This window comes from Excalfactoria chinensis, chromosome 1 (genome assembly GCF_039878825.1).
Source record: "Excalfactoria chinensis isolate bCotChi1 chromosome 1, bCotChi1.hap2, whole genome shotgun sequence".
Taxonomy (NCBI): domain Eukaryota; kingdom Metazoa; phylum Chordata; class Aves; order Galliformes; family Phasianidae; genus Excalfactoria; species Excalfactoria chinensis.
In genome coordinates this window covers 45,148,050-45,175,917 of record NC_092825.1, presented here as the reverse complement: position 1 = coordinate 45,175,917, position 27,868 = coordinate 45,148,050, and the positions used below count along the sequence as shown (strand labels likewise).

The following is a 27,868-nucleotide window of genomic DNA, read 5'->3' as shown; positions in this document are numbered from 1 at the left end:
TTACAACTGAATTGTAATTTGAATGAACAATATATTCCAAAACAAGCCTCACACTGGAAGCAGCCATACAGTCTATCACATACGTGACAAATAATCCTTAAATCCAGGAGACACAGAACTAAACAGCTGCCCCAACCAGACTTTTTCCTTATTCCTTTAGCTGCACAGGCCAAGCAGAGAGGCTGCTCTAGGCACAGCTATTCACTGCAGCCAGATCCATATACAAGACCACTGAATAGAATCCAGTCAGCATTAAAGCAGCGTCCTTATCCCTTGCAACGATCCCGTATTTTAGATTTGGGATTGCTGACTCCAGTTTTCAGAGCTCAACTGTTTATGACTATTTTCCTGACATGGTCTTCTTTTCCTTAAGATGTTCCACATAGTAAGCTTCTGTTATTTGAATTCTGCATGTAACTAGAACATCATTGCACATATCCTAGAACTATTTTTCATAAATACAACCAACACTACCAGTGTAAAGGAAAACCATCTGTAAATTCTGTTCTAAAACAGAAAACTGATGACATTTATGCTTATTACATACAGTCACATATGCCCACTAATCAAGGTATTTTAACTATTAATATATAAACCCAAATAAGCTTAGCAGCAGCATTCAAAAAGAAAAAGAATCCTCTCAATCTATTATTTTAGCACTCAGAACCTCAAGGGTCTTGGCATCAGGAGGCTGAGTGACAATGAACCAGAATGAGTTACAAATGGGTACTTTTCCCATTTATGCTTACCATGGCTATAAACCACAGGGCAGTTACCACTACCTGGAGTCTGACATGTTGTATTTGTTTTTTGAGAACAGTTAAGCATGGAGCTTAATTCGATGAGAAACCTCCAAAAATTAATCTTTAAACCAAATACTCCACTGGAAACGTGCATGCAGAATTTAGAAAATATAGCAATGGGTCATCATGCCTTGTCACTTTTGTGTGGGCTATCGTGTCATTACAAATCTATAACAGCAACTTTACAGCGTGGTTTAGCCTTCATCTGTAAGGTCCTGAAAAGCAATTAAGTGCTTCAGAGGGCAATCAGAAAACACTCATTAATGTTCCAACAGCAACGGAATGCTTTTGCTGCCTCCAATAAAAATGTCCACTCTCAGAATAATGTAAAGTCAGCACACCAAAGACACACTCTAAATTTCAAGAAGATACTTCTCAAAACCATTTAGCTAATCGAGAAAATAGTCACAGAACATCTTTCCTTGAGGTCTGGAAGGTGGGTGGATATGTTCAGAGACAAAGCACCCAGGTTATCTGCTTCCTGGCAAGTGCTCTAGTCACCTCACTGCAACAGCCTACATATTTCAAGTTTTTAATATCTATCTGCATAAGGGCCAGAAAGGACAAAATAATCTGTACAACGTATAGCAGAAGAAGAAGTTTATCTGCTTTTTTAAACAAGAAAATTTGAATGTTCTCCTTAGGTACTATAGTAAAAAGAAGACTTGTAATCAGTATTGTGCATACAGGTAAATAAATCAGATGTTATCAAGAGTTTCATTTGATATTATAATGCATATAGAAAGAAACGGGTAGTTCAAATCACCTGTAAAACATTAACATGGCAATGAAAAGTCAGGGTGAATAAAGAGCAGCTTTAATTTTGTGGGCTTTTCTTAATGCTTTTCTTTACTGTTGTTTATTAAAACCTGCAGATGTATGCACATCTCAACTACATCATCGTTCCCAAATTTAGACCAGAACACCAGTCAGATAATTCCCAGCTCTCACACTAACAGCAAACCTTTGGAAATGGATGAAGCGTTCCTGCTGCCATTGTAATGTCAGCAACGCAATTCCCAAACTCTGGAAGGAAACTCTCATTGAGTGGAATAGGCAGTACAGAGAAGAAATCCAAAGAAAGAATCCAAAATAAGAGAAATAGAAGAGTAACATCTTCTCCCAGGAGAAAAAGCCTGACGACAGCAGCAGAGATGCTCTTCCCACTGCCCCCATTCCTTAGGATTATAGATTACAACAGCTGCCAGGCTCTCCTGTCCCCAAGACCAATCCTGGAAGAAGACCCAAGGTAAAGTACTACTGCCCAAAAGTTGCATTTCAATGATAATTGGAGCTTAGCTTTTTGATTTTCATAGGAAGATAGTTTCAGTGAAAGCCTGAAGAGTGTTTCAAACACTATTAAATGGACACTAACAGCCACTGGACATTTAATTCCTTCATTAAGACCATAGCACATGAGATAGGAAAAGATATAACATTAGTCAGAATTAAGGTTTTCCCCTTCAAAATCACAAGTACTTGAACACAAGTGCATTAATACTACAAACAAAGAATGAGACCACAGTATCCATTCTTGAACAGAAGTGCATGGGTCAAGGACAGTCACAAGAAGGGCTGAGAATGAACTCAGTAATTATTGACTGCTAGTAAGTTTAAATAGGCTTTTTCTTATATTCAGCACTTGATCCTAAATTCTGATGTCCTGAATTCTTATCAAAACTGAAAACTTTATTAAATCCATTTAAAAATTGTTCTAAGATTATGTGCAAGAACTATTTACCATTTACATCATCATTCTCAATAAAAGGCAAAAAGAAGCGTGGCTGTTTTAAATGTTCAAGATCAACTATGGCTTTGCAGAGGAAGCCAACAGCTAAACCAATAGGGAAGAAGAAAGGAGAGATCTTTATGAAGCTCTTGAATCACACCCTTAACAGACAGGTCTTTTCAGACAAGGGAGCAGAAGGACAACAGAGCCTTCTTCATACTACGTGTGCAGTAAATTAAACATCTTGTAGCAGTATGAAAAGAGGGAAAAATCTTTTAAATACCTATTACAGAATTATCACATTGTGCCTACAACATGCAGTATTATGGCTGCTGAACATCCCAACCACACTTGCTTCCTATTTAGACACTTCTACAAACTTCACACTTAGTCTTGCTCAGAGTTCAACAGCAATTTGAAGTATAAATGATAAAATCCATTATGTATCTATATGTAAATGATGTCAAGTATTTTCGATTCAACTAAAGTCATACATTGCTAGAAATAATTCTCATAATGCATTTTGCCCTAAAAATACATCAACTGACAAAATATACCTACAAAAAAGCTTAGAAGTTCACTTCTCACCCTAAAATACATTGATAATGAAGTTGGCTTCTCAACTTTTTTCCCAACCTTTACAGGTCACTTTGCTTCTCAGAATCATTCTCTTATACTAATTAACTGTAAAAGGACTATGACACAGAACCACTTACGTGGCCTAACTAGTTTTCCCCTACACATATTCTTCAAAAATAACATCTGAGCTAAGCATTCCATTTGCATTTTCAGATGGAGAAACATTATTAAAATGTTATTTTCAATATATCTAATAATAGTAAAAATATAAATATAATCCACTGACAAGTTAGATAGGAGGCAAATGGCAACAACTTACAACAGAAACTGTACTGTTATGTTCAATGCTTCCAGGAAAGAATTTACATATTTAGAGGAAGATCCTGTCCCTCATTTACTGTTTTTCTTACAGGAGAAAGCTAAATTTATGTGGTTTGCAGAACTTCAGTACTCCAGTAGTAACTGAAAGTTTAAGAACTCTGACCTTTTAGCTAGTGCCCAGATCTAGGTCAGAGTTAGTGGTGACCATGATACGTAAACTACTTATCATATCTGTCAGCTGCAGTCCAGATATCCAGTACACACAGTACCCCAGTTTGCCCTTACCACACCAAGTTACCCTTTGTTTTGAAAAGTCACAAACCAATGTCAACTTGAAGAATAAACTACATCTTCATTCCTCCAGGCCATAATTAAGGTACATTTACATGATTATTTATGTTATACTTGCCAAACTTGCTTGATGGACACAGAATTGAATAAAGTTCTCAAACACTATACTTCTTCACAGCTCTCTTTAAAGGTACTCTATTATATCTCTATTAGTTCATTAGTCCATCATCAGCTTTCACTGCGTCACTGAACTACCACAAACAGAGTGTGCAACAATTAGAAAAGTGAGAATTCTTGTTTTGTTTTGTTTTTTAAAGCAAATATATATTTATGGTCAGTAATCCGCTATTTGTATCCTTATGCTTCCATCTAACAGCAATTTCATCATAACAAAGGGATAGTTTAAAAGCTTTCCTAATTACCCAAAGATAACTCCCAAGCATGAACAAAAAATACCTGTAAGGTCTAAAGTAACCATTATCAACAATACCATCTATAAGCACAGAACAAAGAACAAGAGAGTTGCATTTTGGATGCTAGGACTAGATTTCCTTTCTTGCTTGCAGGCTCCCAAGGGACACTAGGGAAGCTATGACCCACCAGAGCAACGTTCATCAGCTAATTTTATATTTTATTTGTTGATTCATAACTCTGCCGATGACTAGCAAGGTACGTAAAGGTCTTGGTTTAAGTAGAAAATTGAGACTTTAAATTCTACTGTAAGACTAACTGTAGCATACTTGCAGCTACAGGTAGAAATTATTTGGGATTATCTACAATAAAATTGTGCTTTTTAAGCGACAGAAGTGTGCTCACTTTCTCACTTTTTACACACCAAGACAACTACAAAAACCAGCATTTAGCCACAAACAGAGCTGTTACTATTCCTGAGACTTCAAACAGAAATATAAGCTCAAAGGGCAAATGAAAAGAAAACCTTACAGGAGAGAAAAGCAGAGAAGAGAAAACAACACACACACAACTTATTCATCTTCAGTCCCACCGCCTCTGCTACTGCTGCCTTCTCAGGCTTACTAAAGCTGCAGAGGGGCACAGGCTGCACATGCAGTACCATGGACAGTGTATGAACAGTTCCTTCACTTCTCAGAAGTCGAGCACTGAATTACTGAATTTTTAAGCAACCAGCTCAAGCTTCTTGATTTTTTTATTTTTTTTTTAAATGACATACTTATGCAGAGAAAGAAATTCAGCAGTTTTCTGAATTACAACCATAAGCTCCAGTATTTACTTCAAGGAGTTCCTTGAAGTTTAAAAACCTTTTTGCACTTCCACTGAACCCACAGTATCAACACTAATGCTCTTAACAAAGGCTTGGAACTGATACTTGGTTTCAACTGCCAGCACAGATAGCTTCCTATTTATGAATTAGAGTTTTTGTGCCTATTCTCTTATAGCATCATAGAATCACTCAGGCTGGAAAGAACCTAAAAAGTTCTCTAATCAACCTCCTGCTCAAAGCATAGTCAGCAAGATCAGTCCAGACTACTCAGGGCTTTTTCTATGTGGATAACTGAAATAGTCAAAGATAGATGTTGTAAATTCCTCCAGCAATGATGCTTGACATCTTCACCGTGAAACGTAATTCTTAAATCCAGCTATTTTACTCAGTCCTGCTGTCTCTTGCTCACCCCACCCTCCACATACTGTGAAGAGCCTGGCTCAGTATTCTCAACAACCTACCCACAGTTATCAGTGGTCATTATTAGTTCTCCCCTTACTGATGTCCATTCTCCAGGCTGAAGACCTCCCTTTATCTTTTCTCTTGGTGTAAAAGGACACTAAAGTGGCAGGGTCACTCTGATGACTCTCCACTGAATCCACCCTGGTCTGTCACCCTCTTTATGCCTAAAATCAGCACAGATAAACGTACCAGCATACTGATACGTACTGATGTTAAACAAACTGGTAGAATTTCAGCAAAGCAGACTACAAGATGCACACGACAAGTGCAAGTCACACATTACTATATAAAGTCTGAATCAGAGTCAGTACTGCTCTCCATCACCTCACTTCCCCAAAGACAACAGCAAGACCTGCAACTGCACAACAGCTCTACTGAGTAGAGTACGATTTCTACAGTCAATACATACGTATACTTGGATATACCAGAGAAAGTAAATAAAATCCACAGAAACTAAGAAAAAAATCTCTACCATGTGTACTTTGAGGAATTTTATTTTCTTTCAAGGAGAGGATAAGAATACATTACTAGGGCTGATATCTGAAAGTGAAATAACATAAGAGCTACGAGCACTCTAGTGTTCTGGGAAGTCACAGTGCCCTAGTGACAGTTATAAATAAAAGTTTATGTCAGTTTCCCAAATCTTCCATTCAGTCCACCAAAGTAATTGAACAGGCTAACAGTAAGATACCTCGGGACAGAATTAGCTATTTATATGCAGACAGACTTGGGTGAAGCAATTAAAGTAAGAAATATCTAGCTACTGGAAAATACCATAACCAAGATGTCTTCCATCTCTTTTTCTCAAAAGAATGATGTTAGAGCTAAAAATAAACAATGTAACATTAAAATAAAACTAGAACAAAACTAACAGGAAATCTTCTCTACTCTTCTCAGAGAAGACTCCCTTTCTTTCATTCCTAGCTGAAGGAGAGCAGACATATGCTAAAGGCTATGGGAGAGATCTGAGAGCAGCCTTTCAACATCTAACTCTAATATCTAGCTCTAAGAAAGAAAAGGACAGATTCTTTAGCAGGGTCTGTTGTGACAGGACAAGGGGAAATGGTTTCAAACTAAAAGGGGAGAGATTTAGATTGAGTATAAGGAAGCTTTAAAAAATAAACAAAAACACCACAGTAAAGGTAGTAAAGCACTGGCACAGCCTGCCTAGAGAGGTGGCGGATGTCCTACCCATGAAGACACTCAAGATCAGGCCAGAGGAGCTCTTAGCACCCTGACCTAGCTGTAAGGTGTCCACCTTGGTTGCAGGGGAGTTGGACCAGATGGGCTTTAGAAGTCCTTTCCAACTCAAATGATCCTATGATTCTATATCAGAGCAAGGTCTGTACTCTTAATCCAAGGAGTCTGTTCCTCTGTCTTTTTATTTATTTATTTTTTACCCTCAACCCATGCAAAGAAGGCCTTGCATCTGCTTAGAAACCATTCAGTATCCTTGAGCTACCAAGAATCGTACAGCAGAAGAAAAATTGGTCAGTCCTTTCAACATCATTCTAAAACTTCATAAACATCACAGCCACTGCTTCAGACATTGACTCACTTGGTATCTTTAGAGTCATGTGAGAGCAAAAGAAAGCAAACTTGACTTCTGCAGAAGTGACAGTGTTTACCTCTAACCACAGAGTAGCCAAGTCAGTTTGTTAACCAGGGACAAAGGAACACTTAACAGCTTGGAAATACAGCAATATTAGATGAATAACTTGCCTATACTTTCACTTTAAACTTCAGGCAATACAGCAGTGTATGAGAATTTGAATTTATACAGTGCTTAAGGCAGAAGACAAAACATCAAAAATTAATGCCTTGATTCCTTCAAACATTTTAGTAGTATCTAACTTCACACAATGGAATTTATCTATTAACTGTAATGATATAGAAAAATGCTCTTGAATCACAGATCAAAGTCTGTACTTCCAGTGCCAGCTGCAAAAAGTTACACTAGAGAATCTTCTAATAAAGCATAAAGATTGTTGTCGCACAATGAAACTGCCTTAGTGTGTAAATCCACGTGTTACAGCAGAACTATTAAGTTACAGCAGAAGTTTAACATACACAAGTCTGTTTTTACTTTAAATGGACATGATATCTACACTTTGCACCTACATTTAGAACTTCAAAAGTGCACAAGTAACTGAAGCATTAGCCCCTGTGGCTAGCAACACCAAGGTAACAAAACGCATAACTGAAGCAATACAACTTTTTTTGTTGTGTAAGTAAATCTGGAAGGTAAAGTTGATTGCAAATACAGCACTGTTCTCTGATTTGCAGTGCTACCGAAACAAACCAAAGGGGTAACTCGCACCTATTTCTTGTCTTATGGGGAAAGCGTTGAAGGACGGGTCTTTTTTTTTGGTATTCTCCAAAATCTGGAATTCTTCAGTAGTTTAGTGTATGGAATTAAGTCTATCTCTTAACAACTCAGAGGAATTAGTTGGGTAGAACACAGACACAACTAGCTAAGATGCAGTATCAAAACCAATAAAACCAATGACACATTTGTTCTACTGGCTGAAGAAAAACACTGACTCAGTTCGGTTTAACCATGGAAAATAAGAACACTGTGCTTAGGTCACTTTTGGGACAGACAACAGTAGGATGCTGCTTCAAAAGATCCACCATCACAGCTCACGCAACAGTGAAAATCATAAATGTCTACCACGTCATAGCCACACTTAAGCATATTTTGGGATTACTACTGTTTTTTTTAAGAGGATGCTTTAAGTTTTACTTCATAGGGAAAAGAACAAAGAAGACATCTCACATAAAACTGGAAGCCTACCAGGAGCTTAAACATAACAACTACCCCCTAAAAAGTTTATCCTCCCTGTTCACTTTAGACTAGGTTGTAGTTCAGAGCCCCACATCTCTTGAATGCACTGCTGGGTTAAGAAGGAGAATAACTAGTAATTCCAGAGTAAAATCTACTTCAGAAGTAGATTCTCAGTTCCTAGTTCTTCTAATTTAGCTTGCATTGTAGTTTTCTATAAAATATACCTTCTAGAAAGTGAAACATTACACTTAATTCAGCACTTCTTTGTCTAACAAAATTGTCACTGTAACAAAAAGAAGGTGGAGGCCTAGGCATTTGAGACAACAAGTCTCAGAAATTATCAATTATCATTCAGTTTTACCAGAGAGAATTAAAGATAACAAATTCTAAGACAGCATACAGATGAAGATAACGGCTCTAACTACAATCAGAAGACAATCTGGCTAAGTTGCACTACAAGGAACTACTACAGTTCATTTGAGCAGAAATCTGGTATGACTTGGAACAATTTGAAATTTGTGTTCTAACTAGAGATGGGAGCTTAAAGGACTCCAGATAAGAACACTATATCAATGCCTCCAAGAAAAGGTTGAATCTCCAATACAATAAATACTAGCAAGCTTCAAGAATTCACAAGTTAACAATTAGAAGGCGCACTTTTACTAGCAGTCAAGTCTAAAACTGATTAAAGTTGCAGCTTTATTCTACACATCATTTTTATTTATTTACTTTAAAAAATAATTATATTTCCAAAAGCAAACCAAACTTCATACATTCAACCTAGAAGCAGGGTAAACTTCAGAGGATGGAAGAATCTTCCTATCACTCTCACTCCACACAACTGCTACAAATCCAGAGAGATGATAGCCTTGTGTAGTACTCTCTCAAAAATCATAAATCCTCCTCCCACCTGTCTGGTACATGAGCTACAATCTTCTGCTGCTCAGAGAAATAAGTATCTGTTAACTAAATGAGTTAAACTACCCAGAAGAAACACAAGATTCAAATAACTGCCTTAAGACAAGTCTAATAGCCACCTTTTTATTTTTAAAGAAAAGAGGAATACAACATTAAGAAGGCCTCAACAACATTTACACTGTTGTCAGGTCTGACTTAGAGGACTGTTCTCTAATATCTGGTTTTCTATTTAGTAAAATAAAACATACAGCAGCACCAAGCCCTTCTCCTGAGTCCATCATCAATCTCAGCAAACACAGCACTAACATTAGATGCTGCACTGCACCTCTATGGAAGTTCTCTTCAAGCTTGCAGAAGTACATTCTCACTACAACAGAAAAAGCAGCTGGCTGCTCCTCTCAGCCAATAATAAGCATCTCATTTGTTAAGCATGGCTGATGACAGTACTGTAAACATCAAAGGGGACCTGCCTCTCACCTCTTCCTACCAAATTACATTTCTGTGAAAAATTCTGGCTCACCTCTATACTCTAGGATGAAGTATGTGAGCATGTGCACACAATTTAAATACATAATCAGTAGGGACAGAACAAGGATTCCAACTGCTTGTTTTCTTGTTCTCCACTTTGATTATATTCCATGTAAGTAAGCCAAAGAAATAAAAGCAACGCCACTGTGGGCCTCCTAATGAAGATGGCTGCTTCCTTTTTGGCCAGTGAACTTGAGAGCAGTTAGCTGGTTGTCCAGAAAAAGACGCTGCTGCCTACAGAATGGTTTCAAAGCAGTTTCCAACTGAGGTAAGGTGTTTTCTTAACACTGTCAAGGAGTCATATGGTCACACAACGCAGCTGGTTCTTACCAAGTTTCACTGTGCTATGTATTTATATAGTAGTAACCAGAGCAATGGTTCTTGGACAAGGTATGCCACTGCCCCACCCCCAGGGAATCACGAGTCTGGAAGGTTAAATCAAAATGAGACCATTAGCAAGAAGAAATTAATGGCTTTAGGAGGGCTCAATTAGAGCAGGAAGCCACTATACTGGTGTGAACAAGAGAATGGACCTACCTCAAAGCATGATTACAGTTGTAACTACTATTTGAGACAAAAGAAACTGTAAATGAGCCAGAAAATGACTACCTATGTGCAGAAGACAGCCTTCATGAGTTTTTTAGCTGGCATTCCCTTAAATTTCCCATCTGTTCTTTCTTATTTTCAACATACACTAACAGTTATGTTAAAGAAATCCACCGGTGATCATCATCCTCTATTTCAGGTTTACCACCTTGTGCTCTAGAACCAGTTCACCAATAACCAAAACCACAACATTAATATGTTAAGCATACACTTCATTAAATGAAAGTATTAGCAAAGAAGCTTTAAGAGAAAAGAAGCAGCTACAACTTTTCAAACACGGTTCCTCAGTTACAACTTCCTTGACTCTTAACTAAAGATGAAGTTATGCAGAAGGAAAACCTACTGTCTTATGAAGGACTGAACTTGCTAAACAAACAGCAGAAGCATACACAAAGTGGGCTGCTTCAGAGGAGCAGCAGTTGTACAATAAATGGCAGCAAGATTAAGTCACAAGACAAATTGGATTAATGTTACTGGGTCCCTATTTCATTTGGACAAGTGCTTTTAACTAATTCTAGCAGTTTAGCAGCCTCCACATTTCACACTGATAGGGGAAATGCACTCAAACTATAAGCAAGATGACCTATAAGAACTGAATTTGACCTAACAAGTTTTGGCCTTTCTTTTGATGCTAATTTAGGAGCTCTCAGAGGACACCTTTTTTTCCTTCCCCAAATGAATAACATACTGAAGACAAATTCTAGAATTCATTAAAAGAAAATGGAAGAATGAAGTTATATGTAATGAAGCGGTAGCTGTTCAGCAGGGGAGGTAGTTTCTATTTTGGAATCATACAACAGCACAAACTTCTACAGATCATAGTGAAGGCCTTGAACAGATAGGTATTTCTGTAGCCACCTATACCTGCTTTCATTCACTTGTAGAAAATGTAAATGGAAGAAAAGCAGTTGAGCACTTCCTCCACATGTCTAGTGACTATTGGTACATACTTCACTCCCACCCCCTTGTTTTGGTTTCTTTTTTGTTGCTAACTTAGAAATGGATTGCAAACCAGGTAAGCACAGTGACTCATTCAGAGTTCCTATCTGGTACATCACCTGCATCAAAACTTTTATCACTGAAACTCCCTCAGGTCAGCAATGCCAAAGCAGGTAGTTTTATCACTGAATTACTTCCTTACATTCCTGCATGCAAACTATTAAACATATATTGCAATAATTTACCTTCCTAAAATACATGATTTGAAATAATAAAATTACTTCATACAGCACTTCACAGACCTATCAGCCTTAGCCCCTGCACATTAAAACTAATACATATCATTCAAACAGGTTTCACACTAAATCTACAGTCACAGCAGAAAGCTTAACGTAAGCATCAAATATGTTTCTTACAAGTCTCATCTGTTGAATTCACTGTTCTTAAAACAAATTACTGCCAGCTTAGTGCTGTGGAAAAGTGAGAAGTTGGGCAAAACTTTGTATGTTGTGTTTTCTGCCCTACTATAAGCAAAGTACCTGTACTTTTAGTTGCCACTTTTCTGTAACAAATTTTACATGACACAAAGTGTTAAAGAACATCCACACTGGGAAACTGGGAAAGCCCCTTTTGTTCAGGGAGGAAGAGATTAGAACTCAGTTGTCAGAACCAGAGATTTAGGTTGCAGTTCAACATAGAGGCCTAAGAAAGTGGGCTGAAGTAGTAACAGAAATGAAGCAGTGCTTGAAAGCCACAGCACTTTCTCACTTACTCTTGTCACTCTACAAGGTTTCTGTGACCCTGTTCAGGATTCATTAGCAGAGATCCAGAGATTTCAGTGTCAAGAATTGAAAGCAGTTAAGTTCCTAGTGCTGCTAACCAGTACTTGCCCTCAGACACAAAATACAGCAGTGTTACCCTCCGGAAATAGAGGACTGCTGTGACAAGTAACAAAACTGAAGGACACAGTCCAGCGATTTGTGCTATGCCAGGGAACTCCTCATCTCAACCAAAACTTTAATACTGCTGTTATTTTACTTTTGATATTGCATTCAATTGAAATTTCACTTCACATTAGCTATCTTGTATTCTTGAGAGAGCAGCAAGACTGATGATGTTGAGATTGCAGGCGAAAGTCACTCACAGACAACTGAAGTTTTGCCATCTTCCTTTATAAAAAAAAAAAAACAAAAAAAAAAAACCAAACAAACAGATCTTGGTAGAAGCTCACAGTACTGCTCTGGAAACAAGCCCCAGCCCAGAGCTAAGCTCTGCTTCCACCAATATAATAATTTATATTATTATAATTTATCTCTTGGCCTTTGTATTCGTCTTTAAACTCACTGACTAGAAGATGCACAGAATCCACTATATTGACCTCAAATCCCTTCCCCAGTTCGAAAACCAGGAAAAGAGTAAGTAAGTAATAAAAACACTCAAATTATCAATTCACTCTTGAGAAATTAATTCTATCATATCCTGCTCCAGAATACAGTACAGAGCTTTTAAGATTTGCAGAAAAGGGATGAGAAGGAGTGTCATTCTCTGGCCTGTACTTTTGGAGTGTTTCTGGATGCCTGCACGTCCACTTCTAAGTCCCACCGAAATGAAAGACCTCCTACCAAAAATACCATGGATTTGCCATACCCCCAGAACAGCCAGGACGAAGGAAAAGAAACAGTATCCCAAAGCCACCAAGCCTAATAACTTGATCTAAGTGCTATGGAGAATTCACTATTTTAAACACTGATTCCTTTCTTTAAGCTGGAGTAAAGAGTCTAATAACAGCTAGCCAGAACCAAAAATCTGAACATATACTAAATTAGTGAGACTGTTTAATACAATTCCACAACAAGAAATGTGAGTTTAAAGGGACTCTTCATCAAGAAAAATGTCACCTGACAAAACCAAACACACAATCAAAGTTTGTGATATGACACATAGTTTGATGAAAACATGCACCTGGCATCCAAACAGTTTAACAGAAGAACATATACACACTTTCACTCACAGAGCTTATAAATACTGCCTGCTAGATACTTACATTGCCCTCCCCATTTGCTTACAGGCAGAACCAGAAGACCTGAGCAGCACCCTAATGCCTGCCCAACTTCAGCTTTCAAATCTGCTAAGTGCTTACAACTATCAACTTGTTAACAACTGTTAAACCATGTCTTGAAAGGTACCAATCCCTGGACTATTCTCCAAAGACAAGAAGAGGCCCAAGGAGATGTCTAGTTATTCACCAAATCTTAATTCCTCACACCATTCCCATATGATGAAACAGGCCAAAGATACACGCTAGAAAGCAAAGAAAGCACCAAAATCCTAAAGGACTAAACACACAATAGAAAGATCAGAAAAAAAATGCAAGGTAGGAAATCTTTGTACAGATTTGTCACATGAAGAATACTACACAAATGCAAGTGGGACAAACTGTGGTCTGTACAACCTGAGACACCATTCTCCATGTGAAAGCGTGGCAACCCTTGATGCTAGTGGTCTTGCTGAGCAACTGATTTCCTTCCATTGTGGTAAGGCCTAGCATTCAGCCTCACCTTACCTGGGCAATGAAAGTAGTCATCCAAGGCCCAATAGGCCTTAGCCCAAGGCCTAAACCAGCCACCACAAAGATGTTTCGTAAGCACAGGTAGCTGCTATCTAAAACAATCTCATTTATTTCAGAGAGGTAGGCAAAATCTTGAGAGCTGCCAAAGTTAAGCCTTCAAGGCCTGTACTTAAGATCTTGGTCAGAGTAATCTCAAAATGTTTCACTTACGTACGAAGTGCCCTAACTTTCCTGAACAACAGCCATGAAGGAAGAACAGAAGAAAGCCACGTACTTGTGTATATTCTCTCCCCAAGTCCTTTACTCAGAAGGCACTCTAGAAGTTCCTAAACTTTCTGAAGAAGAGATATCAGTGCGTTAACTCAGTGTTATTCTTGAAAGGCGCTCACCACCTTCCCTCTGGAAAGAGAGCAGCTGTTAGGATCATCCAAGGGCCATCATTAAAAAAAAGTAAAAAGAGGCACCTGAAGAAACAGCAAGTTCACAGCACAGATCATTTTATCATTGTATTCCCCCTTTCCAAAACAATCCTTTCCCCTAGAATGAACTCTGGTTGCAATTCAGCCAAGTTCAACTGCCAAGCATTTCTAAACACTTACATGTGTTCATCTTGCTCATGAGCTAGGAACTACCACAGAGTCCCAAAGGCTTAAGGTGCAACTCAGTGAACTAGAGCATAGCCTAAGGTTCAAATACGTTAGAGAGATGCTAAGAAGTCAGACACACATTTGAGTATTTGAAGGCTGTATGAAAACAACTTCTCTACTCAAACCAAACAGCTGTTTCGTTCCCTGCTCTTTGTAAGACTGTATTTAACAAAAAAGGAAAAAAGCTACCAAGAAACAAACAGGAACACAGGGAGGACAGGAGCATTATCACTCCTTTGCATATTCATCTGCCTGTACGAGTTTGTCTTCTGCTCATGTCAATCCTCATGTGAACACCATGGCAAAGTAGAGGGATGTTCAAGCAGAGGCATCTTAAAACTAAAATGAAACGTAGAGTTAAAACCCAGCAAGTCAGAAATTGGTAGAGGCTCAGTAAACATACACTTGGCCAACAGTAACTTCTGAAACTTTCGGGCAGGAGCGAGCTAACATCTGCAGGCCAAGAGCATCCACTGATTTAACCTGCAGAAGACTTTCCTTCGCTAACATATGGTCCAAAGAGAACTTTCTGCTGATAACTACACGCTTGGTATTACCGTGCTGACACACAGATTTAAACCAAGGCCAATTACATCCTCTCAGGCACAGTAAAGAAGTGTTTTGGAGGTAATTATCCAGCACATTCTCCCTCTCTGCTTCTGCACACATGCAGCCGACAGCAGCTCGCTCAGATTGGCAGGCAGAGCTCTGACAGCCAGTGGAAGTCGGCGCAGGGTCCGCACACAGCCCTGTCATTTGCCTCTGCCGAGGCACAAAATGGAAAGGGCTTGCAGTGTTTTGCGAGACGGAAAGTTACATACCGATTATTCTACTAACAGACAGATGTCGGGAGGTTACACGGACAGTCCAAAATAACACGAAAAACAAGATGCTGCCATTTACCATCTGTTTGCCTCTCTTTTAAGGAAAAGAAAAAAAAAGTGCAAATCATAAGAACAAATGGAGCCCACAGCGCTGGGGAGGAGGAAGGAGAAGAGAGGAAATTTCCACGCAGCCCCGAAGCGAATCACGCTGAGATCCCCGCGCCCGGCCTCCCCGAACGGCCGGTGGAAGCGAGGCGAGAGGCGGCGGGCGCCCGGCGGGGGAGGCCCGGCGGCTCCGGGCGCAGCACCCGGCCCGGCCCCTGCCCCGCGCCCCCGGCCCGGGAGGCGCCACCCCGCGCCCTGCCCGCCCGCCCGGCCCGGGCCATTCCGCGCGCCTCCCCGGCCCGGCGCGTCCCCCCGCCGCCAGGGCCAGCCCGGGGGGGTGGGCTGAGGCCTGCGCCGTCCCGGCGAAGCCTCAGCGCTCTGGTAGGCAGAGCGGCTCGGCTCGGCTCGGCTCCCCCCCCTTCCTCCTCCTCGCCTCTCCCTCCTTCCTTCCCCGGCCCGGCCTTTGGCTCGCACTCACCCGCCTTCCTCGTCCCTGCCCGGCCCGCGGAGCGTGTGCGCGGCTCTCCCTGCGCGGCACTGCCCGACGGCGGCGGCGGTGGCGGCCGGGCCGGCGGGGGCGGGCGGTGGGTGAGCGTGCGGGGAAGGAGGAGAGGGGAGAAGGAGGAGGAGAAGGGTGGGGAGGGAAGGCGAGAGAAGGCGAGGAGAAACGCGGGGAGAAAACCGCAGCGGCGCTCCCGGGGCGGGACCTGTGGCGGCGGACCGGCCGGGCGCTCAGGCGGCTGCTCCGACGACCTTTAGGCGAGAGACGCGGAATCTCCGAGCTCGGGGCGCTCCGCTGCCAGCCCGGCCACCATCTTACATTAGGGAGACTTGCCCTGGACGCCGCCTCTCCTGCGCTTGCGCCGCCGGCAGTGGGCGGGGAGCAACGGCGAGGGGCGGCCGCGGGGACGGAAAGCGACGGCGACGGCGCGAGGCGCGATGGGAGTTGTAGGCGGCTCAGCCGGGACGAGCGCGGACGGTTCGCTGCCGCCGCCGGGGAGAGCCGGAGAGTCTCGGGCCGCCACTGCGTCACGGCTCTGTAAGGACTGTCGGCACCGGGCCGGAGTGCCGCTGCCGGGTATCCCGGGTCCGTTTCCCGCTCGAAGCAGAAAGCGGCGACACGGGAACTGGCGTGCGCTTGGTTTCCTCTCTCCAGTTACAAACAGGGAAATTGTGTTTTCGTGTGTAGCGGCCGTGAGTAACGTTGAACGAAGCATCCTTCCTTCCTGCCCGTTCTCAAGGAAGGAATCTCTCCCTTGACTTTGGTCTCCGTGCTGACGGAAACTCATACGGGCTTGGTTACTTCAGCCATTGCTAGGGGACAGGGTTCGTGCCGGAGCAGCTGTCACACGGAGTGCTGCTGTGGCTGTTTTGTTCAGTGACATGGTGATGTTCTTCACCTTCCCTCGGTTGGTTGAGGGGAGGCCTGATGGCGGCTGCGGCTCCTCACAGGGAGCGGAGGGGCAGCGCTGAGCTCTGCTCTGTGTGACAGCGACAGGGCCCGAGGGAACGGCATGGAGCTGGGCCAGGGGAGGGACAGCTGGGGGTGAGGGGCAGGGTCTGCACCACAGGGCGGGGGGCATGGAACAGAATGCACAGGGCTGTGGGCACAGCCCAGAACTGCTGGAGGTCAAGGAAAGTTGGACATCACTCTCAGACTTAAGGTCTGATCCGTATGAGTCCCTTCCAACTCGGGATATTCTGTCATTTACCTCTGAATTTCTATGTATTGAACAGCCTCAAAGCAAATGCTCCACTAGCAGTGAAGTGCCTCGTGTTGGCATGGATTGTTCTTCCCGAGGCAAGCTAATGTGACCTCATGTGTATAACTTTTTATACTGATATAAGTATATCTATACCAAGAAAGCTCAGTGAATTAACTTTACTATTTCCGGCTACAGATCACATAAAAATAAATAGTTTTCATTAGTAGTCCTGACATAGGTAACAGAAATGTAGTGCTCTCTTGGAAACAAAGTACGCAGTGAAATTGAAACAGCTTTATTATGTGAGAAAGTCTTTGCTTATATAATCAACTGGAACACATACATCATATGTAGAGCTGCATAATAATCCAATTGAAGTACGTATATATAAAAATAATATACAAATGAGATAGTGTATATTTTGCACGTTTCCGTGTCAAGCTCTGTATAAACCATTAGGTCCCAGAAGTGCCTATTATGTAAGTAGCTTACATAAACAATGTAATTGATGACACACCTAATACCTGGCAATGTGTTCTGTTGAATAAGAGTCCAAAATGTATCTAAAAGATGAATTAAAAGGATCTATCTGAAAGCTGCAATTCATGGGTGAGTTAAGACTGTCTGTGGTTTTTTAAGTCCACTATTGAGGAGACTTTCCCTTCCTAAGTGGCTGTTCATATTCCTTTCCTTGAGCCCCATATGAACACAGACTTCAGCACCATTCAATAATAATCTGAAGAATGCCTTCATGGCTGAAGATTGCTTGATTTGTTTTGAATAGGTCTGGAATGACTCCTTAAGAAATCATATCCATATCCAGAAGGAAAACTTTTCAGAGCATATTTTGTGGAAATAACCAATGTATATCAGCTAGAGTAAAGACATGTATCCAAATGATGTACTTTTTTTGGTTTGCCCTCCATTTCCCCATACACACACGCTGCCCTCCATAAATTCACACCATGTAGCAGAACTGCCATGTTCCACAGTCAGTGCTGTGTGGACCACATACAGGACCCTGCTAGGTTCTGCAACTTGAGGAGAAACCAAGCTGTTTTCATCATCTCTCTGTTAGTCAATGCCACTTCTAATGGCAGGAAGAAACATGGCAGAGCTCTCCTGCCCTTAATACAAACAGGTCGGTGATACAGCAGAGCATCTTGGGAAGAAACATGATTGTAGCCTTCAGATCTTGGAAGGAAAAAAAAAGGTAATAAAAAAAAGAGTAATTTTTCTCCATGCCTGTTTTGGATGAGGAGCAGAGAAGTACTTACGTGAGGTCTTCAAGATCGTCTGCAAAGCTCCCTGAATTGCTCCCTGGACCGCTGCATATGTTAACAATGCTGCCATTCCCATTGGGAGACCCAGATGTCTTTGTGCCAGTGGTGCCTTTTAATGGGCAAACGTGCTGGAGAAAAGAACTGGATGACTGTTCCAAGTAGCTGTAGAATAATAACGAAGGGCTTTGTTGGCAAATTGAAGGTCAGGTGGAGGAGCCATGCAGACACTGATCGATATTTGCTGCAAGTGACAGATGTTCACTATGTCTTGCTCAAAATGTATGAGAGAAGGAGGAAGTGTCCAAACTGCTCAGGAAAACAGGATGAGGGATTTTGTTCTGCTCTTTCTTAAGCGAGAGGATATAGAGGTGAAAAATGAACGTGTTGTAGCCAAAGATATAAAAGACAAGCATCTTTGTGACTCTTTTTTTTGGTTAAGAACTTTTGTTATTAGGGGAAGGTAAGAACTTTGGGATGCCTCGGCCCATGTTTTTCATGATGACCTTTACTAACTCAGCTTAGCTCTGGCATGACACACCTTAAGTGCTAAGTACACTTATCTTTGGAAAGGAAAGCAGAAATCACTCCTGTTTTCTGGAAGGGACACGGAGATCCTTGGGAACCTACAGGAAGTCATGGCTATTCATATTAACCTTGGTATGCACTTGAAGTACTAGTATGAATATAACATCTAAATATTCTTCAGAGGTTTTTTTTTCCTTCTGCATAATTTCTAGCAAATTTCCCTGTGTGTTTCTTTCCTTGTTCTAGCCTTTTCTGAAGCTAGATACTTGCATGCGAGTGAACACAAATTGTCACAAGCATCCTTCCAGTTCTTCTAGTGCCTTCTGGTTCCTGTGCTAAAAGCCATTCAAAGGAACCATGGACATCTCCTTCCTATTCTCTTTTTCTATTTTGAAACATTTTTTCATGCCTCGAGCAGCTTGCAGGGCTCATGTTCATCATCATTATGGTGCCTCGGTTGCCAGAGACAAATTGCAAATATTTGTCATTTCTACACAGAACACAGTGCCAATGATAATAGGTTTCCTTTTTCTCTCAATTTTGGGATGTCATTACCATCTGCTTCTTCAGCTTGGGCTTCCCTAGGAAATTGATGTTCCCAGGGAAGTCAGTGGTGTTTAACTAAGTAGCATGCCTCTCATTTCATATATCCTTGGTATAGAAAGCCTGTGCTGGTGCTGAAATGGGAAGAAGAAGATTCAGAATTGATGAGAGCTGACCAGCAACAGGATTCAAGCTTTCAGTTCTAGGTGCATGTTGGCAGGGTTGTTACCTTGAAGTGTTTTTCCAAGAGATGAGGAAAAAGTCATACCAAGGAAGGCAGTAGATAAGTCAGAAAGGAATTCAGCATTGCACAGAAGGGTACTGAAATGTATTCAGCTGCAGAAGTAAATGAGAGACATCATACTGACAAGCAAGGAGGTAGCATTGCCCTGCTCTGTGTGATAGTAAAATACTAAAATGGAATGCTATCTTAGCATTAATGTATCTGATAGCACATGCAGGTCAGCACCATATACATTAGGAAGGAACAGATTTTAGAGCAACTGGCCCAAATCCAAGAATTTTATATTCCTAAAGATTTGATTTTAAGTGTCTCATAATCTCAGCATTTTGAAATGTTTAATTTTGGTAATTTGTCTCATAAAATGTGAAAGGAGCTAAGAGCACAGTGTGCTGAACATAGCATGAGCTAAAGTAAATCTGCTGTTGCTTTTTCCCTTTCTGCTTCCACTGTTAACAGCAAGCCTGCCCTGCAATCCATGCTCCCTTTAACTCCTGCAGTGCCTCCACACTGCTTGCACGACAGCGAGAGCAGCAGCCAAGCAGCATGAGGTGAGGACGTGGGTTGGGTTCTCATTTGTGGAAGACCACAGCGGCCATGCTGGGGAAGGCAGTGCCGAGCTGGTGGAGATAGACTCATGGATCCCGCAACTCATTTCCACTGTCACTGATGGCATCCAGATATTGCCTGGGTTACAGGTGCAAAGCTGCAATCTAATACAGGACATGATAGCAGGATTTCTCTCTTCAGAGTTTTCGAGCTCACCATCTATCTGGATTTCAAAAAGCATTTTTGTAAGTTCAGTCTTTGCATTTCAGTGTAGCAGTTTGAAAAATACATTAGCTCTACAACTCCCCATATGAAGTGACATCATTTGACAGCTATTGGAAGCCCCAGGACTACATTACAATACTGGGGTTCAGCGGTGATTTGTATTAATCTTTTCCAACTCATCCAGTTCTAGGCATTTGGAAAGGAAAGTCCTGGAGGTCCTGCTCAAATCTTTCATGCTCTTGTAGTCCAACCGGTATTTGCTTTCTGCTGGCACCGGTCCCTCTCTCAGGAACGCCTCTTCTTTGCATTCAGCTTGACAAATCATGGTGCTTAGGGCACGTCACAGAATTGGGTATGGATTTGCTACACAGAACCTACGTTACGGTATCAGGGGAAGAAAAGAGGCTGTGCTCTGGAGTGTGCAAATTTGGCTGGCAGGGCTGGAATTGCAAAGGAACCCATCAGCATTCAGCTAGATTTAATCCAGATGATCTCGTAACAGAAGAGGGCACTCAGGGGCCAGACAGCAAATAAACTATATCGTGTTATGTGATGAGGGAAAATGATTGAGAGAATGGACAGAATCCTCGTCTGAGCTTAGTGCAGCTTATAGCTGGTAAGCCTGGGTTTCATTCATGCAAAACGAAAGCCCAGTCACTTTAAAACAATCCTGGTGAATGCATGCGAGACAACTCACCCAAAGCATTTGAAGTAACATCCCTGTGTAGACAGGACTTCATTATGCTACCTGTTATTGTTTTCAGTGAGTCCTCACCTGCTCTTTAAAGTTCAACATACATTACGAGAGAAAATTATTGCTCATTATTGTTGTATTCCCTAATTGCCTTCTACATTAGTGTGTTCAAAGGAATGTATTTTTTTCTGTTCTGCCCTTCTCTTCCTGCATCCAGCAGCAGTCAGCATTTTCTACACAGCTCCAGAATTGCTTGCATTCTTATAAAAATGCCTCAGCCGTATGGGATTTGCTGAGAGTAAATTAAAAAGCGCATGACTTGGGAAAATGCAATCCCTTATACTGCATTGATTCCATAGTCACGGTATAAACATGAAGTGTTAGTATAAAGAATTTCCACAGTCTTGCAGCATCTGAGTCCACGTTCTGCACAGGCCAGGAGTGTCAGGAGCTCTCCTGTCTGCTGCGCTAAGGGGCAGGGGCCAACTTCCGTGCTTGTAAGTATATTGCACCAGCCAAGCTCTAGCTGCAGCCTTGCAGTTTTTCAGGCAGCTCTACTTCCTTTAGCCAAAGGAATGTGAGCTACTGCAGCTTATTTTGTACTATATAAATAATGCTGTTAGAGAGACAAGCCTGAGATTAGGTAGGTAAGATAGCCAAAATAATACATTAGATAGGAAATTTGAAGCATTTGTTTATCAGAAATATGAGTATGTTCCTTAAGGAGCTGCAGGAACCTGACTGTAATGATGACAAATGAGAGATCCCAGAATAATAAGGTCAGTCTTGCATATAGGTAGAGCCACAACTGAGACTCATTGTGACATAGATGTGCTTGTTGTACAGAGAAATTGGGACCTTATATTCTGATAGAGAACATCTCCTCTTCTTAACAGCCTGCACTTGACGTGCTGACAGAGTGACTGCTGTGCTGTGTGCCTGGTGCTACTCTGCTCGTCTCCTTCTGCTCCACCTCCCCTTGAGCATCTCTCTTCCGGTGGCACAACAGTGCTGGACCGAGAGCTAGTGAGAGCAGGGAGCATCTTCTGTACAGATGCCATCAGCACTTCCATTGTTAATGTCTTGCGTGACCCTTGACTGAAGCACTTGTTTTATACAATCTCACTCTTTGCTGGGCCTTAGAACACACTGCACAGTCATTGGGTTGATGTCGGCAGAAGGAAGAATATGCTGAGATTTTTGGTTTAGTCCATTCCTAGCAGTATTTCTTCTAAGAAAAAAAACAATGTCATGTCTAAAAGCAACAACTTCAGAAACTTTCAGATGCAGCTATTTGTGCAGGATCCCATGAAAATACTGTTTTTCAGAACAGGTGAACGTTGGCAACTTTTTTTGAGGACTCTGAAAACTCAGCTCCTCTGATAGATGAGTTTTCATTCTGCAGTTTCCTGCCCAAGATTTCCAGACTTGATATCAGACCTTCACTGTGGAATGCATTGGTGCAGTATTACAAATGATCCAAAAAGAAGTAGACACTCTCCAGATATTACCAAATGTATCCAGAGATTTCCATGTTTAATCTCATGGACATATGATGTTGGAATGAATTTTACAAAGACTTCAGGGTACAGTTATGACTAAGCAAGAACAGTGGGTAACAAAAAGTCTGCTTAGAGGAGAAATCAGGGAATTCGCTGTAGAAGAAGATGTGTGGGATGATGCATAAGAGGCAGCTTTGCAACAGGTTACCTGCACACAGGCAGCTTTGTTGCCCTTCAGAGGTATCCATTCAGCTCATCTGTGGGCAGGCACTTTCCTCACCCTCCTGCACAGAACCAGCAGAATAAGGGCATCAGGAGCCAGTGGGAAGCCTGCTCCTTCCCACTTTGGTAATGAGACTTTACCAAAATTAGGGGCATGAGGGAAGTGAGCTGCTAGTTGCTTTCTTCTTTAGTCCTCTTTGCAGATAGGAATCTAGACACTGGACTTTCTTCCTTCTGAGTAATGTATACCTTTCCTCATTCTTCAGAGCAGTTTATGCCTTGACTCACCGCTGTCCAACTTCAAAGGTGCAGAAATCAGAGGGAGATCTCTCACACCTCACTAGAATGAAGTTGTATCTTCTCACCTCAGGATGGGTAAACAGTATGTCGTCTCAGCTGAGATCCTAACAAAGATGAGCGAGTTAACATTTCATCTTTAAGATCTAGATAAAATCCCAGCTTCTTGTCTTGACTTAGTAAGAGAAAACACCCATGTGGATTTCATTTTAAAACAGTTGAATAGGTGCAGTATCAATTTATTGAGGTAAAATTGCTGTAATGAAAAGTAAAGAGTAGAAACAAAGAACACAGGTCTCAAAATCTGCTGAAGTGAAACTGCTAAAAGACTAAGAATGGTTCTGTTATACTCCTGTACAAAAGCAAACTTGATGGCCTAATTGAGTTTTATTAAGCACTGCTTTTTAATTGTTGATGTGACTGAACAATCAAAACTGTAAAAGGCACCTGGCTAATATTCTGAGTAGTGTAAATCCTTATGAAAACTTGGTTATGACACAGCATCTACCTTTAAATGGTACCTTTCATCTCAGATAACTGAGGAATTAAGAGGATAAATAGAGCCGCCTTAGGTTTTCATGACTTGTCTGACTCTTTTATAAGCCTTTACAGTTTAGTAGTTCTGTGTGTCATGAGGCAAACAGTTCATGAGAGAAGTCTCCAAGAAATTCAGCACGCACAGGTTCAAAAGGATGGTTGCTTTAAGCCCTCTTTGAAGCTTTCTAACTATGAAATTCAAGCATGTTTTAAATAAAAGCTCTAAAAGTGAGCCCTGGCAGCACAGTCTGCAGAGACTGTGGCTGCAGAACAGCAGACCGACAGCACAACTGGATTGCCTGTAAGGTGTTTAAGTCCAAGTTTGGTTAGCTTGATCATGTTACCACATGCAACAAAAGGCAACTAGAAAGGTGATTCCTCCTGTCCCACCACAGCAGTGCTCATGCTGGCTGGCTCTGGGAGGCAAGCTTCCTCCAGCCACAACCTGGTTGAGAAGGATGTTGTCAGGAGCCTTGTGCAAGAACACATATCACATTCAGTGACACTTGTTCTGTGTGGTGGCAGAACCTACTTATTTGTCTCCCTTTAGTTCTCCCTCCTTAATTTTTTATGTCAACAACTATTTCATAATTTTCTCCAAATCTATGTTTGCACTGTATTTAAAGAGATAAGGAGGTAAGTTTTCGTTATGAACAAGGAGTCCTAGCAAGAAAGAAAGCTGTTACATCCTGAGGGAGACTAACTCCTCAAAAAGTCCTTTTTTCTGGGGTTATGCATGAAAGCCAGACCTGAAGTTGGATCCGTTTTATGGAGCCATGAATAAAAAGAGAGAACATTCAGACAAGAGATCAGCCTATTGAGAGTGCTGGGGCTACATGACTCACTGAATTGTCTGAGTAGGTAAAAAAAAAAAAAAGACCAAAAAACCCACAAAGTATTAAAAGAGTAGTTCAGATCAATACAAATAAAACCCCAATTTTGTTCTCACTGAGATCAGGGGAAAAAAAAGAGTTGGAAATATAGATTATCTTGGTTTAAAAACTGTAAGGTAAAAAAGGTTATAGCTGGGCAGGTTCACACACCTGGTGGAAGTGGTGTCCCCCTTTCACGCATGGCTCAGGCTTCCAAGAATTCTCCATAGTAATAGGAACTTAGGTTACATTTCTTCATGATTCAGGCAGAAAGTCAAATGCTTTGGATTGTGCTTTTCTTGATTATTTTGTTCGAGGTGGATGCTTTTTCCCCAAAGAATTACAGAATGAAGCAAACCGCATAAGAAATATTCTTTACCTAGTGGTCAGATCACTCATTTGAATGGTGAAATTATCTTTAAGCCTCCCTGGCAGGTTCCAGTTCCATATCCAGTGAAAGTTTTAAATATTTTTGCAAAATGAAGTGGCACTAAGACAGATTGAGAGTGTACATGGCCAACCTTTATGGGAGATAGGGAATGTGTGTTCAACTCAGGAGGAGGACACAGTAAGCCTCTCCCAATCTGAACAAATGTTCTCAACTCCTGCAGTGAAGGGGAGACATTAATCCCTCTTTTAGCAGCGGCTGGATCTTAGTGCAAAATTGATACTCAAATTTCTTTGAAGTTCTGGAAAATTACTTTGAAACACATCTGCCATCTGCCAGGATAAAACAACGTCAAGGTAAGCCACCCAAAATGCACCATCAAATCTTCATTAAACATAAGGCCACCTCATGTTCAGGTGTTTTACATAGCTTAGTGTCATTGTGTAGTTATGTTCTAAATACATCTACAAGCAAACCTTTTCTTGGTGTCTTAGAATGAGTCAGTACCTCAGGCTTCTCTTGGGCTGGACTTCACCGCAACTTCTTGTCTCTGCAGACAGACTATGCATTAAATAAAAGAGATGCGTAAAAAAAAAAAGAATGATGTTGTTAATAGCAAGATGCTTAGGAATGCAGCCCGATGACACATTCAGAGTGTTGTTTCCAAGCAAATATTGATTGCCGCTTGTAAAGAGATAGCACAAGATGTAAAGGTATCCTGAGATCATAACCACAATTTACTGCTGTCTATGGAATGAGAACTGGTATGAACCTTTATGCGGATACCAACCGTAATAATGAATGTGGGTCACTATATTTTTTTCTGCATGTTCTTGACCTTTGAATTTCTGTTCCTCAAATCAATTTACAGTTCAATATTATCAATATCAATAATATCAACCAAATACATTTCTTGAATGTATGTTTTCAATAGGTTATTAACTTTGGAATGAATTATTCGCCTACGTATGCTTTGTTATCCATTATAATACCACAAAAGTTCATTTACCACATTAGTAGTTTGGGCTTGCAGGAAGACATAAAGGATTACCATTCTATCATGTTGGACACCTGCAGACACAAAATTAACTCTAAGCATTTTGTCTTCTCCATTGGTTAGGTCTCATTTTATTGAAGAGTTCAGATTAGCTGACAAGGTGTTCTTAGCATTACATTTCAAAGACAGAAGCTTAGCTTTGTCTGATTTAGAACAGGAATGCTCTTGAATGATAAGGGAAATTCATTTTGACTATCTGACATCATCTAGAAGAAAGGCTTGAAAGTTATGTGTGCCAAGAAGCTTGGAAAACCTGCACATAAGATAAAGGTTTTCCACTATTATACTATTAAGCACTCAAGCAACTGAATGAGCACAAGCCATAAACTCCAGACTTGATTACTCAAGCATGTAATATAGTTTAGTGCTTCAATGTCTAAGGTGTCACCTTGGTAGGAGTTATTGAACATGTAGTCTCAACAATTGCCCTATTAAATGTGAACAGCTAACATTGCTTCTCATTATCCTTCTGCAGCAGTCATAACCAAATAAGGCAGGAGGAGACTTCAACAGACCAGTGACTTCTAGTGAAATAATTTGACAACACAGCTAATTAACACAGTTGCCCATTCCTGAGATTTGATTTGTTCTGTCCGTGCCCTTCAGATTCTTGCAGCTGAGGATAATTCTTTCTCATCTCTGAAAACTTCAACAAACCAAAAATGGACTGAATCTGAAAGCAAATCCTTTCTTGCATAGCCTATTTGAAGGAGATCCCTGTATGAACAGGCAATCTCAGAGCATCAAGGCAAGTACTTTAGTAACCGACTGCCTGAAGTGTGCAAGATGAATTCTGCACACATTTTTAGCGTGGAGGAGCTTACCATCTTGCACCCAGAGAACTCCAAGGAAGTAGGTGGCACTAGGAAAATAATGAATGGCAGTCCAATTTATGAGACAAATTTACGCTGCAGTATAGGAAGCATTCTGAGATGCTATTTTTCTCAAGTCTCATGGGTTCCTGTATCAAATTAACTCAGTTTGTAGGCATAAAGGCCTGATTTTTTATGATTTAGCTCAGATTATGACTGTCCAGATGCTTTCTCTCCCATCTCCTCTATCATTACCACTGGAAAAAAAACCTCTGTGCATTATTAGCACAGGCATTTTTGCGCAACCTTTCACACCTTCAGTCTTGCCAGTGACCTCATTACACTTCCGTGCCTTACATCTATTTCAGCGCAGCCATTCTCTGATGAGAATCCAACAGTCAGCCGGCAGGGTACAAGGTGCCTTGGAAATAGCTCAATGTGAATTTCAGAATAAAGTCTGAGACTGTGAGGTTGGAAACCAGTAAAAACATCAACCATCTGTAAATCTGATACAGAAATCACTGAACAGAATGAATATCAATAAGGCAGTCGACGTGCCAACATTTCTACTTACTATGCTAAATATCTCCACATTACTTATATATTGTTTTTCTCTTATTTTCCCTGCTGTATGTTTCTCTACCTCTCATTGTCAATTACAAGCTGTTATAACACTACAATGGTTTCATGTCTCCTACGTTAGTAACGGGCTCATTCCCTTCAGAACCTAAGTGAAGGAATTATAAAAAAAGCAAACTAACAGATTAAAAAATGAAGGCAAAAGCTATTCTTCATTCTGGGAGAGAGAAGAAGAGCGAAAAGTTAATTGCCAAAATAGTTCATGAGACATTACACAGCCAAGAACCTCTACGGCTCAAACAGGGATCATAAATACCCGTTTGTTGAGCGGGGAAATAACTGACGGCATTGACCAGGGCACTCATTTATGACCAGATGCCTATATTGTTGTAATTGACATAGGAAGGACAGCACTTGCCATTGTTCTGCTCCCTTTTCCCCACTCCCAGATCCTGAGGAAGGTATTCATATAACCTTGAGAACATTT

The 27,868-nt window shown here is 41.1% G+C and overlaps 1 protein-coding gene across 11 annotated transcripts in view; it reads right to left on the bottom strand.

Annotated features, from left to right (window-relative positions):
• Positions 1–27,868, bottom strand: part of CNOT4 (CCR4-NOT transcription complex subunit 4) — an 82,880-nt gene that overhangs the window by 51,410 nt on the left and 3,602 nt on the right. For 6 of the 11 annotated variants that reach the window (XM_072355753.1, XM_072355802.1, XM_072355739.1 and 3 more), the window contains exon 1: positions 15,828–16,199. The exons of 1 other annotated variant lie outside the window; for it this stretch is intronic. The gene's annotated coding sequence lies outside the window, so the exon portion shown is untranslated. Of the gene's footprint in view, positions 1–14,047; positions 14,173–15,827; positions 16,292–27,868 lie in introns of those variants that run through there. 4 more of the 11 variants (XM_072355764.1, XM_072355822.1, XM_072355747.1 and 1 more) reach the window with 3 other exon arrangements.